The sequence below is a fragment of the Aptenodytes forsteri genome, unplaced genomic scaffold (genome assembly GCF_000699145.1).
Source record: "Aptenodytes forsteri isolate BGI_AS27 unplaced genomic scaffold, ASM69914v1 Scaffold15, whole genome shotgun sequence".
NCBI classification, from domain to species: Eukaryota; Metazoa; Chordata; class Aves; order Sphenisciformes; family Spheniscidae; genus Aptenodytes; species Aptenodytes forsteri.
The window spans coordinates 27,482,615-27,493,438 of record NW_008795129.1 but is presented as its reverse complement, the minus strand read 5'-3'; positions in this window follow the sequence as shown (position 1 = coordinate 27,493,438).

Genomic DNA, 10,824 nt, shown 5'->3' with positions numbered 1-10,824 from the left:
CAGCGGGACCGTGCCCCGGGTGCGGGTTTGCGGGCCGGGTCTTGCCCCCCCGCGGGGCGCAGGGATCGCGGAGCCCCCGGCAGCGCGCTGCCCGGCGGGCAGCTCCGCAGAAACGGGGCGGCCGTCATTAAGATAACAGGTAATTTGGAAGTGGGCAGTGCGGGGACAGTTTAGCAATGAAGTTTCTATCTGTGCAAGGAAATGTCAGGTTTTAACAAGTAAAGATCAAGTGCAGCTGGCCATCAAACTTATAAAAACTACCTGTCATTGCAAAAAGGCTGCTTTGGGATTTTTTCCCAAAATTTTGTAGAAATACACCATGAAATAACCACAGTTGCATTAGACTTCTCAGATGCAGGGTGAAATTTCAGAGGACCAAAGGAAGGAAACTTTTACTGTGCGTGGGGGGAGACTCGGGAGAGGCGTCAGGCCAGCAGACGGGGTGCTGGGTGGCTAGGAGCTCTCCCGACATACAAAGAACGCTGCGTTGGCCCTAGGACACCAACCGAGCACTGGCAAAAATCCCCGGGTGCTCAGGGCACTCGAATTGTACACTAGATAAACTTGGAGTTAAATATATGTGTTAATTTGGGTCTTCAAGGCATGGTGATGTTCTAGTTTACATGAGCACAGGGTCTGCCGGCATCCCCTCGGTGAGGGTGATCAAACCTAAGGCTGTCTGTGCAGCTTCTGACAGCTGAAGGGACGTTAAATCGGGTGAACTTTTACTGGAGAAGTAGCTAGTTGATATCACCAACAAGTATTTATTAGCAATTCAGAGTATGACATTGAATTGTTAACCCTTGCATCTCTTACTACAGAAGTGTAGAGAAGACATCTGTTAGAATGACACCTCACCGCCCAAGGGGTGTGCTGTGGTGTGACTGAAATGCACAACAAAATTGCTGTTGGAAGGAGAACTGCAAAATCCATCCAACCCCGCCCCGTCCCTTTATACTAACGGTGTGCATGAGATTGGGTTGATGTGGCTGCTGGGTGTGTGCCGCTCTGGTGGGCTCTACCAGAATTTTGTGCTCAAAGTGGAAAACGTGTTTCTTCTTGGATGTGGTGGGTCAGCAGGACCAGCAAGCAAGCCAAGTAAAAATGCTTAAATTGGAGGCTTTGCTACATAATTCAGAAAGCATTTCATTCTGAACTGAGCCTGTACACAGCCAATATGGGGAAATTGAGCTTTGCAGGTGAATGACCATTGACAAAAACCTGATATCTCATAAGGCATTTTCAAACAGCGCTTTTGCAATAGTGGAGACTTATTAGGACATTACTTTCTTAGTATTGCCTGCTTTTTCATCATTGCTTGTTAGTGTGTGTTCAGGGCAATTACAGTGTTGTTCTGGTGAACTCATATTTACTGGCACGGCATGGTTGCTATGGAGATATCTTAAGACATTCCAATAACTTCCTTACATGAAGAAGCCAGTTAATACTTTGGTTTCGTGTGTGACATAATGTGGAAGAATTACTAGTGATGACAATTTAAAGTGAAATAAATTAGGAAAAAAAAAAGGAAAAAGATAGGTTAGTATATGAAATTTTACCCCTAGGTGGTTCCCAGTGATGGATATACAAGAATGAGCCTGACTGTCTAAATCCAATGGTTAATCCCTTTTAATTATGATAGGGTGTATGTAAATAGAAGGTTAACGTTTATTCTAGTGAGTAGTAACACATGGCCCAGTATTTACTCTCAGATAAATCAAACTCTGAATGTGTAGTTTTTTGAGGCAAGAAAACCCTTACAGTCCTCTTGCCTGACTTCCTTGGGACCAGTTTCAAAACTTTACTGAATTACTGCCTCAAGTCAAACTGGTGTGGCTAAGCCAGAGCGTAGTGGGGTTTCCTGGGGGTGGGCAGTAATGTGTTCGCTCTCGGTGTAAAATGCCCAGCCCTGGAGGATTATCTGCTCTTAACCTCACAGTTAGAAATCGTCCTTTCTCTCCAGTCTGCGTTTGTCCAACCTCAGCTTCCTGCTGTTGGATCTCACCTAGATAAACCGGAGGAGCTTCTGTTGTCATGCCCCTGTCTCGGTGTAGCAGCAGGCTGGGATCATGGCTGCCCGGTGTCCTCTTCAGTGGGATGCATGGATTGAGCTCTCTGAGTCCATGACTCTGTGGGTAAACTTCATATTCCTGAGTCTGTCCCGTGGATCTTCTCTCAACCCTCTCCATTTTTTGCAGCATCATTTTTGTTAATGCTGGGACTGAACTCGTTGCTTCATCAGGGATCGAGCCTGGGGCAGGTCGGTGCTGATGCAGCCTGTGTGCAGCACTGGCTTGTCATCCATCCAGGGACAGGATGGTGTGGAGCTGTGCTATGGAGAGTCACGTCCAAAGAACAACTATCCTGCTTCCTCCTCGCTTCCCTTCCTGGGTGATGTGTTGTCCCCTGCCCCCCAGTTTTCCCCCAGTTCAGGTAATGTCTCTTGACTGTGAAGCCAGGTGCAGGCCAAGTGCGACCGGTCCTTTGCGTTTCATCTGAGCTGCAGTGGGGGGCACAGTGCATCTGCATCTTTCTGACACGCTTTTGGTACTGAGCTTGGCTGCGGCGTGCGCGTTTTGCTGTTTCATGTTTGTGCATACAACCTTTGAAATATTTCTGAGCATTTCAGACTTGGGATTCAACTAATAGAAAAGCTGACTTTGAAAGGAGAGTGTCTGCGTGTTTTGTGTGTGCTTCCAGAAAGCACTGTTACGCGAGAGGTCGGTTCCCCTCGCTTTGTGAATGTCGGCTTCAGCTGGTTCCATTTACACAGAAAACTTGGCGTGTACAGTAGCTGCTGCATACACATCAGTTGGGTACAAGCTCCAGCCTGTCCAACTAGAGATGCTACCTAGTGATGTCTTTTTGACAGCTACTTTTTGGCGAGGTACATTGTACCCTGTTTCTGAACAGAGAAAGTTAATGAAGTGCGGGGGAAAGGGAAAAAGAATATAAAAAGGGTAGGAAGAAGAATATAAGGCAAAAGAATAGCAGGGCTGCAAGGTTGAGCACTCTCAGAGTTATGGTGTGCTGGAATAAGGTGGCGTCACTAAGCTGCAGTGAATTGTCCATTTTCCATCAGGAAAAATAGGCCTTTGTCGGGCTTTTTAGGGTTTTTTATTTATACTCGTAAAAACCTTTTAAAAACTTCTTACTTGTTCAGTGAATTTGTTCCCTAGCACCAAAGAAGGCCCAGTCCGGGTGCCAGCTGCCTCTCTGCCTGTTGTGAGCCATCGGCTCTCTGTGACAGGGCACGGGGCACTGGAATGTCTCAGCCCACAGTCGCAAGGCTTGTTTTTCACGTGGGCAGAAAGTATTTTCTGTTGTTGTTCTGGGAAATGGCCAAGCAAGTTTCATTGACACCCCCCCCCCCTTATTTATTTGTTTATTTAATTTTATTTTTTATACTAAATGGCAAAAACCCTTAATTGTGAAGACAACAGGAATGTTTCAACCCAAACATTAAAAAAAGCGTTTAGCAGAGTTGCTAGGACTTGGGAAACAGGACTGAGTAATAGGAAATACAAAGCACTCTTACACTTAGTGCTATTAGCGTTGCCCACAGTTGTGTTATGTGAGAGAAGGGGAAAAAACAGCGTGATGGATCTTTATATGCAGCTCTATCTAAAGAGGAATTTCAAGAGTGTGTTTTGGTTGTGGCTTCTCCTGAATCAAAGTGGCTTACTAAAAAAGTGTATGTAAATATACATGAGAATATGTAAAGCCATCTGGTGCTTTCTGCTGAGCTGTTCCTTCCTTCGCTTACACCGAGGTGAGTGGTCCGAGGGCTTTCTGCCTCTTTCCTGACACTGAGTTAGATTTCCAGCTGGTTTACAAGGTTTTAATGCTGCAGCCCAGTTATTTTCATCGTGATTTTGTCTTGATCACTTGTTTGCCCATCCCTTATTTGACTCTCTCTACTGGAGTGCAGATGGCTTTTTGTAAGGGGGTCAAGTGCAATCTCCTGCGTTTATCCTACTTGCATAAAAATCAACTTTTTAGAACAAGTTCCCAGTTTTACAGCCCACAGGTACAGCTTTTCCAGTAAACCAGTCTGACTTAAAGAAGTGTGTACTCAGGGTTAGCCTTTGGGTCAGGTGAAATGACTGTGGGTGTTTTTGTTTCCCCTCTCAGGGAACAATCTCTGTTTGAAATTCTTTGGCTCGGGTAATACCGGGAGGAGGCACCAGACTGGAGTTTGGGGGAGGAAACAAACCCAACTGCAAGGGCAGCTGACAGCATTCAGGAGGACATGCAGGGCGAGGGGCGCTGGGGAGGAGGGGAAGCCCTGTCCTGGGAGGGTGTGGGGTTTTGGGGCTGTGGGGAGGGTGAATGCCTCCTCCTCGCTCAGGGCCAGGCTGCCTCTACAGCTCTGGGTTGGCTTCCATCAGCCGTGGGGCACCATCCTGAGCGCAGGCCAGCAACGCCCTGTGTCTGTGGTGGTTGCTCTCCCTCGTGGCCTGCGCATGTTGGTAGACGTGGGTCTAAAACTTATAAAAGAGCTGCTCTGCGAATGCCTGCTATGAGTTTCCAAGCTGAGAAATACTAGTCTGTAAAAATGTGTTTCCGTGGTAAAACAAGAAAACTGTTACACGTCTTGAAGCTGTTTCCTAGCCGCTCAGTTTGCTGAAGTGCTCCAGCTTTAGGGACGTGCTGGGCCCGGGGGGCTCTTGAAGCCGGAGGAGCACTTGAGACACAGTCCCCACTCTGCCTCCCCGCTGTCCTCGTCCTCGGGGACTGCGGGAGGCTGGAGAGCCTCAGCAGCTGCGCAGCACGGCGCCCATCCCCATGGAAACGGGCAAGAAGCTGCAAAACCTGGGGGAACATGCTTAAAATAATCCCCATTTTAATTTCAAACCATGTGTTGGCAGGCTGTAGGGTTACACGTACACCAGAGTATGCATCCCTCCTGCCTCACCCTCGTGATCTGGTGATCGAAAACTGGAGTGCTTGATTTGTGGAGCTGTTTGACGTACAGAGAACAAACCATGGGTGCTGGTGCCGAACCTGCCTCTTGCTCCAACGTGTCATCCTGCAGCTGCCTTCTGCTGAGCCTGTGCTGGCTGGGTGCTGGCTGGGTGCTGGCTGCCTCCAGCTGCAGCTTTGGGGAGGACTCCCAGACCCATGTGTCTCATCAACTTACATCACTTTGAAGTCAAGGGTTCAGTTGTCGCAGATCGGCAAGCTGTTTACATTCCTCCTTTTACTTCCTATTTTCTGATCCGCTGGGAGCAAGATGTCCAGCGTTTTCCACAGCGCTAGGCATTAGTTTTTCAGATTAGAGTTCTCCCCCATAATTGTTTGTTCCAGGGGTTGGGACCTTCAGGGAAACAAGGGCATGCTGCAAGGCTGTCGGGGGTGTCAGAGTGACAGAGATGTGGAGAGGACGGGGAGCAAAGCCTGACCTCATCATGCATCCTGTACCTCTGCGGTGACCCAGACCCCTCCCGCCAGGTTTGCCCCAGGTCTGGGGGCATCCCACTGCGCTGCCAGGAGAAGGACCCTGGGAGATGGGACACTCCCAGCTCTGACCCAGGGACCAGGAGAAGTTTCTTGCCCTCTCCTAAGGTGATAAGTATCATAAACCACGTGCTGCTCTTTTGGCCCCCTCCCACAGGGTGGCCAGCATAGCCTGGCCAGGTCCCTTGGTCCCTGGGGGCTGGGGCTGCCCCAAAGCATCATCCCTGCTCCAGCCACTGCCAATCATGCTCCTCCTGCCGTGGCAGGCTCGCCGGAGGGGCGAAGCAGCCTGGGGGCTGGCTTCTCTTGCAGCCAGGCACCTGGCACTGGTTCTGCCACCCAGCTTCATTGTTTCAGCTGGGCAGGGGTTTCAAGCCCTGGGGAGGAAATGTTGCCCTTTTGTTTCAAGCCCTGGGGAGGAAATGTTGCCCATTGGAACAACATTAGATTGGAAAACTATGGACTAACGCCCAGTAAGGTGGTTATAAAATCCCAAATCCTATTTATTTAGGGTCAGATACAGATATGTTAAGCTTCCATGCTCTGCAAATTACTTATTAAAGTAATCACTGATCAGATTGCAAGGCAGAGTTTTTTCATAGCGTGACTCTTATGTGGCTGTGGGTTGAGAGCACAGATGCCTTTCCCTGTTATTTAAAAACAAGAGAAAAAAGCCTTTATGGACTAAGTAAGTAAGTGGGGGGAGGAGGGAGTGGGACTTACAAAGAGGTGTCAGAAAAGCTGTGTTTAGTATTGTTAGCCTTGCTTTGTTTTTGGTTTAAATCTTGCTTCCCCAGGATACGAGGCTTTTTGTGTGTGCTTTGCCCAGAGACAAGCTCTTGCCACACGCTTGCTGTCCCCCAGCCTCCCCAGCAGAGCCGATGCTCCTTGTTCAGTCTAAGGATTGAAAACCTTTCTGTGCGTGAAGCTTTTCAGTGTGCCGTGTAACACAGAAATAGGTTAAATCCAGAGAACTCGGTAACTGCAAGTCATGGAAGTGTGTGGTAATAAGCACAACGTTTGGGTTACTGTCTCGCTTTCTCCTTCAGAAATAATTAATAACTTGGCCTTCAGTGTGGAGAGTGACAGCAATGGTCCATTCTTAATAGCACTGGAAGAAATCTGAAGAAAAAACATTGTGGATTTGCACTGCTGAAAGGGGACAAAACGTCTCCCTTTGAACACTGAAAATTGCAGTTATGGAAAACTGTTGCTATTGCTCAGCTAAGACCATGCATTATCTTTCACTTGTGTTGCCTTAAGAACATATATATTTTTTAAAATCTTTTAATTGATGACTGTTTACAAAACTAAACTGCCTTTCATGGAGAGAATACAGTATGCATAGAGACTGGAAATTTAATGTTTCCTGCATTTCATTATGTATCTTGTTCTTTCAAATCTTTGTAGTGTTTTCACATTTCCTTTGCCATTTCCCATTTTACAATTTCACTGTTAACAGAGGTGCAGATGGGGTCTGTGGCTGAATCGCTGCCTGGGCAGAGCACAAGCTGTGTGGGGCTGTGTACACTCCTGCTCCTCTGCCCTCCTCTCGCTTGGCTTCTTCCCTCCTGGGGAAGCTCCCGTACGTTTGCCCGGTGTGGACGTTGAGGTGGTCTCTGCTGGTCGACCCAGCGATAGGGTAAGCAAGGTGCAAATTTTCCTACTTTTGCATTTCATGGAGGTCCAGCACACACAACAGACCTGGCCAAGACAGCCGCAAGTGTCGTTTCTCCGAATCTGAATCCCGCATCTATGTGGGCGTTCCGCTTTGGGGAGCGGGGCTGCGGTGTCCTCTGTCTGGGAGGAGCCGCGGCTGGCGCTGGTGATGCTCCCAGGCAGGGGGTTCCCAAGGGCTGGGTGTTTGAGCACTGTTGGTGTCACTGCACCCTTCAGCTGGTGCCTGCAAGGGACCGATGCGTGCAGTGTGCCCGTGCTGAGCCTGCCAGCTTTCTGCCAGCTCTCTGCCTGCAGAGGTGCTGGCTCTCAGCCTACCCACCCTGGTCCTGGCAGCATGCGGCAGTGCTGCCGGGAGGCAGAAGGGAGGTGAGGGCCGCAGCAGCTCAGCGCAGAGGCGGCTCCCTTTGGGCGCTCATTCGCTCTCAGGCAGACACGGGCTCTCCAGGTCGGTGGGACCCTCCTCCTCCTCCCTGGCTGCCAGATCCTGAACGCTTCAGTCTGGCTCCCCCAGCATGCAGCCGGAGGGAGACACTCTGCCCTGCAGGACCCGCTGAGCATGGTCTGCCCCTTGGTGCCGAGTGGTGCTGGATGGGGATTTCATGTCCTCCCTTCTGTAGGAACAGCCCAGGCATCTTCTGGAGGTGAGGGAGGAAAGGTCCTGCGAGGCCTCGAGGGGCTCATGCATCTATGGGAGGTCTAAAGAGAGGAGATGGGGGTAAAACAAACCCTGAGGGCAGCTGACGCTGTTTGCATGAAGCTAAGTAAGAAAAAATTAACAAACCCAACAGCAATTCACAGGACGCTTGACTGATAGGGAGGGAAAAGGGGAATCAAGAAAAAGTGATTGGAAATACAGTTCAGGTAAAATGTTAGACCAAATTAATACTTGGTCTATTCTGTAAAGGCCACAGTCCTCAGAATCAGTTTGAAACGGGCTTTCTGTGAATTCAGAATAACATGCAGGAGCACGCTGCTAGGGATCTAAATACCTTACTAACCATGTTCCCGGTGCTGGCGTGGTGACCTTCCCAGCTCTGCTGGCATTCCCACTATTGCCTGCAGCTTTCCGGGGGTACAAGTACAACGAGGTGGAGCTAATGGTGCCAGGTTGCTCGTAGACACCAGCACCGGCAGCTGCCGGCCAGGAGAGCCTGCACCGTCATTGCCCGGCTGTGAGGGCACTCAGAAGATCATCTCATGCTGTGGCTGGCAGAACGTCAGTGTGTGTCACTTCACAAGTAGAACCTTCCTGGAAATGAAAAAAGTTGCTCTTTTTGCAGTTTGGTACTTTTATCATATGAAACTCGGGTTCTGAAGTGGTAAGCAGGTTAAAATACCTACAGCCGGTTCAGTTCTTGCCTGATGGGGTGTCACATGCATTGGCTGGAGGAGGGGTGCGTAGCGTGGTGCATGCTCACGAGTCCACTCAGGTAGGGGGGTAACGTGTTTCCTTTTAAATATCCATTCATTTCTTGTGGGAATGTCTGAAATTGAGTGTGGTGGGAAACATTTGCGTGGAGCTAAGATGCTCGCTTGCAGCGGTCTTCCTCTGCCCTGGGGTCAGGACTTGGGCTTTCTGCTCGCCGTGGCCATGACTGAGTCTCTGTGAGTGTGTCCCATCTGGACGTACTCTGGCAGGGGAAGTTGCTGAGCCTGTTGTTCATGGTCAGCCTGAGAGATGTAAAAGCAGGTACGATTTTTCCCATTCTTTTCCAGGCACCTGCTCTCCAGCCACAGTTTCAAACGCTTTGTCATTCAGCAGTGTCTATGAAACGTTTCATAGCTGTGTTTTTGTTAACGTGCGGTTTCTACCACCTTATCCTAGGATCCTGTAACAAGGCACCTACGTGAATCATGAATAATAACTTCCTGTTGTGTGATGTGGCTAAAAGTTGTAGAGAAGTAACACAGGGCGAGGTGGCAGTAACAGAGGGATGGCGGATGGTGTGTAAATCCGAGATGCTGTGTGTGCTGGTGTATAGACAGGTGTGCAGCAGGGAGAAGAGCAACGATGGCTAAGCTCTGTCTTGGCATTTATCTCCCTAAGTGAAGAGAGGTGGGATAGCTCGTGAGCGGCTCAGCTTCTCCTAACAAGAGAAGATGAATGTCCATGTCCTCTTTCCTTCTTGCACTGGTTCTTCAGGAATTAAATTGCTTTAGGTGACAGTTATGGAAAATTAGAAGTGCTTAGAATGTGTGGGAACAGACGGCTCTGAATACTGCTAAGCAATGAGATATGACAGTGTGTGAATGTTTATGTGCTAATTTACATCTAGTCTGTTGTTCAGGGACTTTTCCAATACCTGGGACTAGTGAAGAGATGCAGGCACTGAATGATGTTCTGAGTTCAGCGGCTTGCTGATTTGACTGTGCACACTGAAACCTTATAGGCTGATGGTTAGCTGTGCTGTGTAATTAAATTAAACAGCAATGTAATGTATTTACAGCTCAACTGACAGTTCTGGAAGCTGATAATTTTCATTTATTATTCAAAAAAATGCACTTATTTGGTTCTAGTGGCATCAGCAGAGAGCTGGTGGGCTTCTGAGGCTGATGGTGCTCCAAGTAGCTTTCAGGTTAACCTGCAAAAGGCTGTTCCAGCATAGAAAGTTACCTTATTGTCCAAGGTTTTAGTTTCGTTACAGCCTAGCCATCCAAAGAACTAAGTGGTCTTTCATATTCATTTGGGTAATATGCTGGTTACAGCATATTGGAGCACTGGAGAAAGTGCACTGAGTAGCTCTGAAGCAAAGCGGTGAGGGTAAGAGTAAAGATGTAAAAGCATGGCACTGTAGGTACTGGTGCATTGCTTTGGGTCTCTCATTTCTGCATGGTCTGTACAAGGGGAAAATAAAGCTGCCTTTGCTGAGGAAAAAAATATTTCTTTCTTCCTTTCTTCGTTTCAGGTTAACTCCCTGACCAAAAAACCACCCCCCACCCTCCAACAAACAAACAAATAAACAACCCAAACAAAATCCACAACTAAACAAAAGTTGGCATCACGGCTTAAAATACTGGCATATGATTTATGTCCTGTGAATTTAGAGGGATTACCTGGTGATAACAAAAGGCCATCATACATATATTTCAGATACCCAGGGGAGGGGGGGGTGGCGGCGCAGGGAAGGAAGGGAACAGGGAAACTCAGTAGTAACTGGGAAGAAACTTCCATTGAAAAGAAACTGTTGCAGTATTTAGGAACTTAACAGCCAAGACACTTCCTAGCATTGGACTTTAATGTTATTGGCATATAGGCAGGGTATTCAGTGTAAGGGCATGTGGAGAAGTATTTACTTAGGTCCCCTTTTATGGTCATGTGAAGAATTCCCGTGTGATTTTAATTCTAGTGCCTGAGTATACTGACAAAGGTTAGAAGGAAGGGCCTTGGAAGGGCTTGGACTGAAGCTTAGGTTCCTCCTCTGAGCAAGCAGTTCTCTGAGGATTAGGTGAAACACTTACGGAGGTGCAGGCTGCAATGAATGCTAATTACAATTATCCAAAAACTGGAATAAATTATATAGTTGGAAAGTCTCCTGCATTAGATGTCAGTTAATCATCCAGGACCATCAGGGTCAGTCAAGATCCTTCCAAATCTGTTTTCCACTGACCGTACGAGTAGCGTGGTACATGTAGACAGCTCAGGAGTCTCTGGATTTTGGGTGAAACACATTTTTTCTTTTCCTC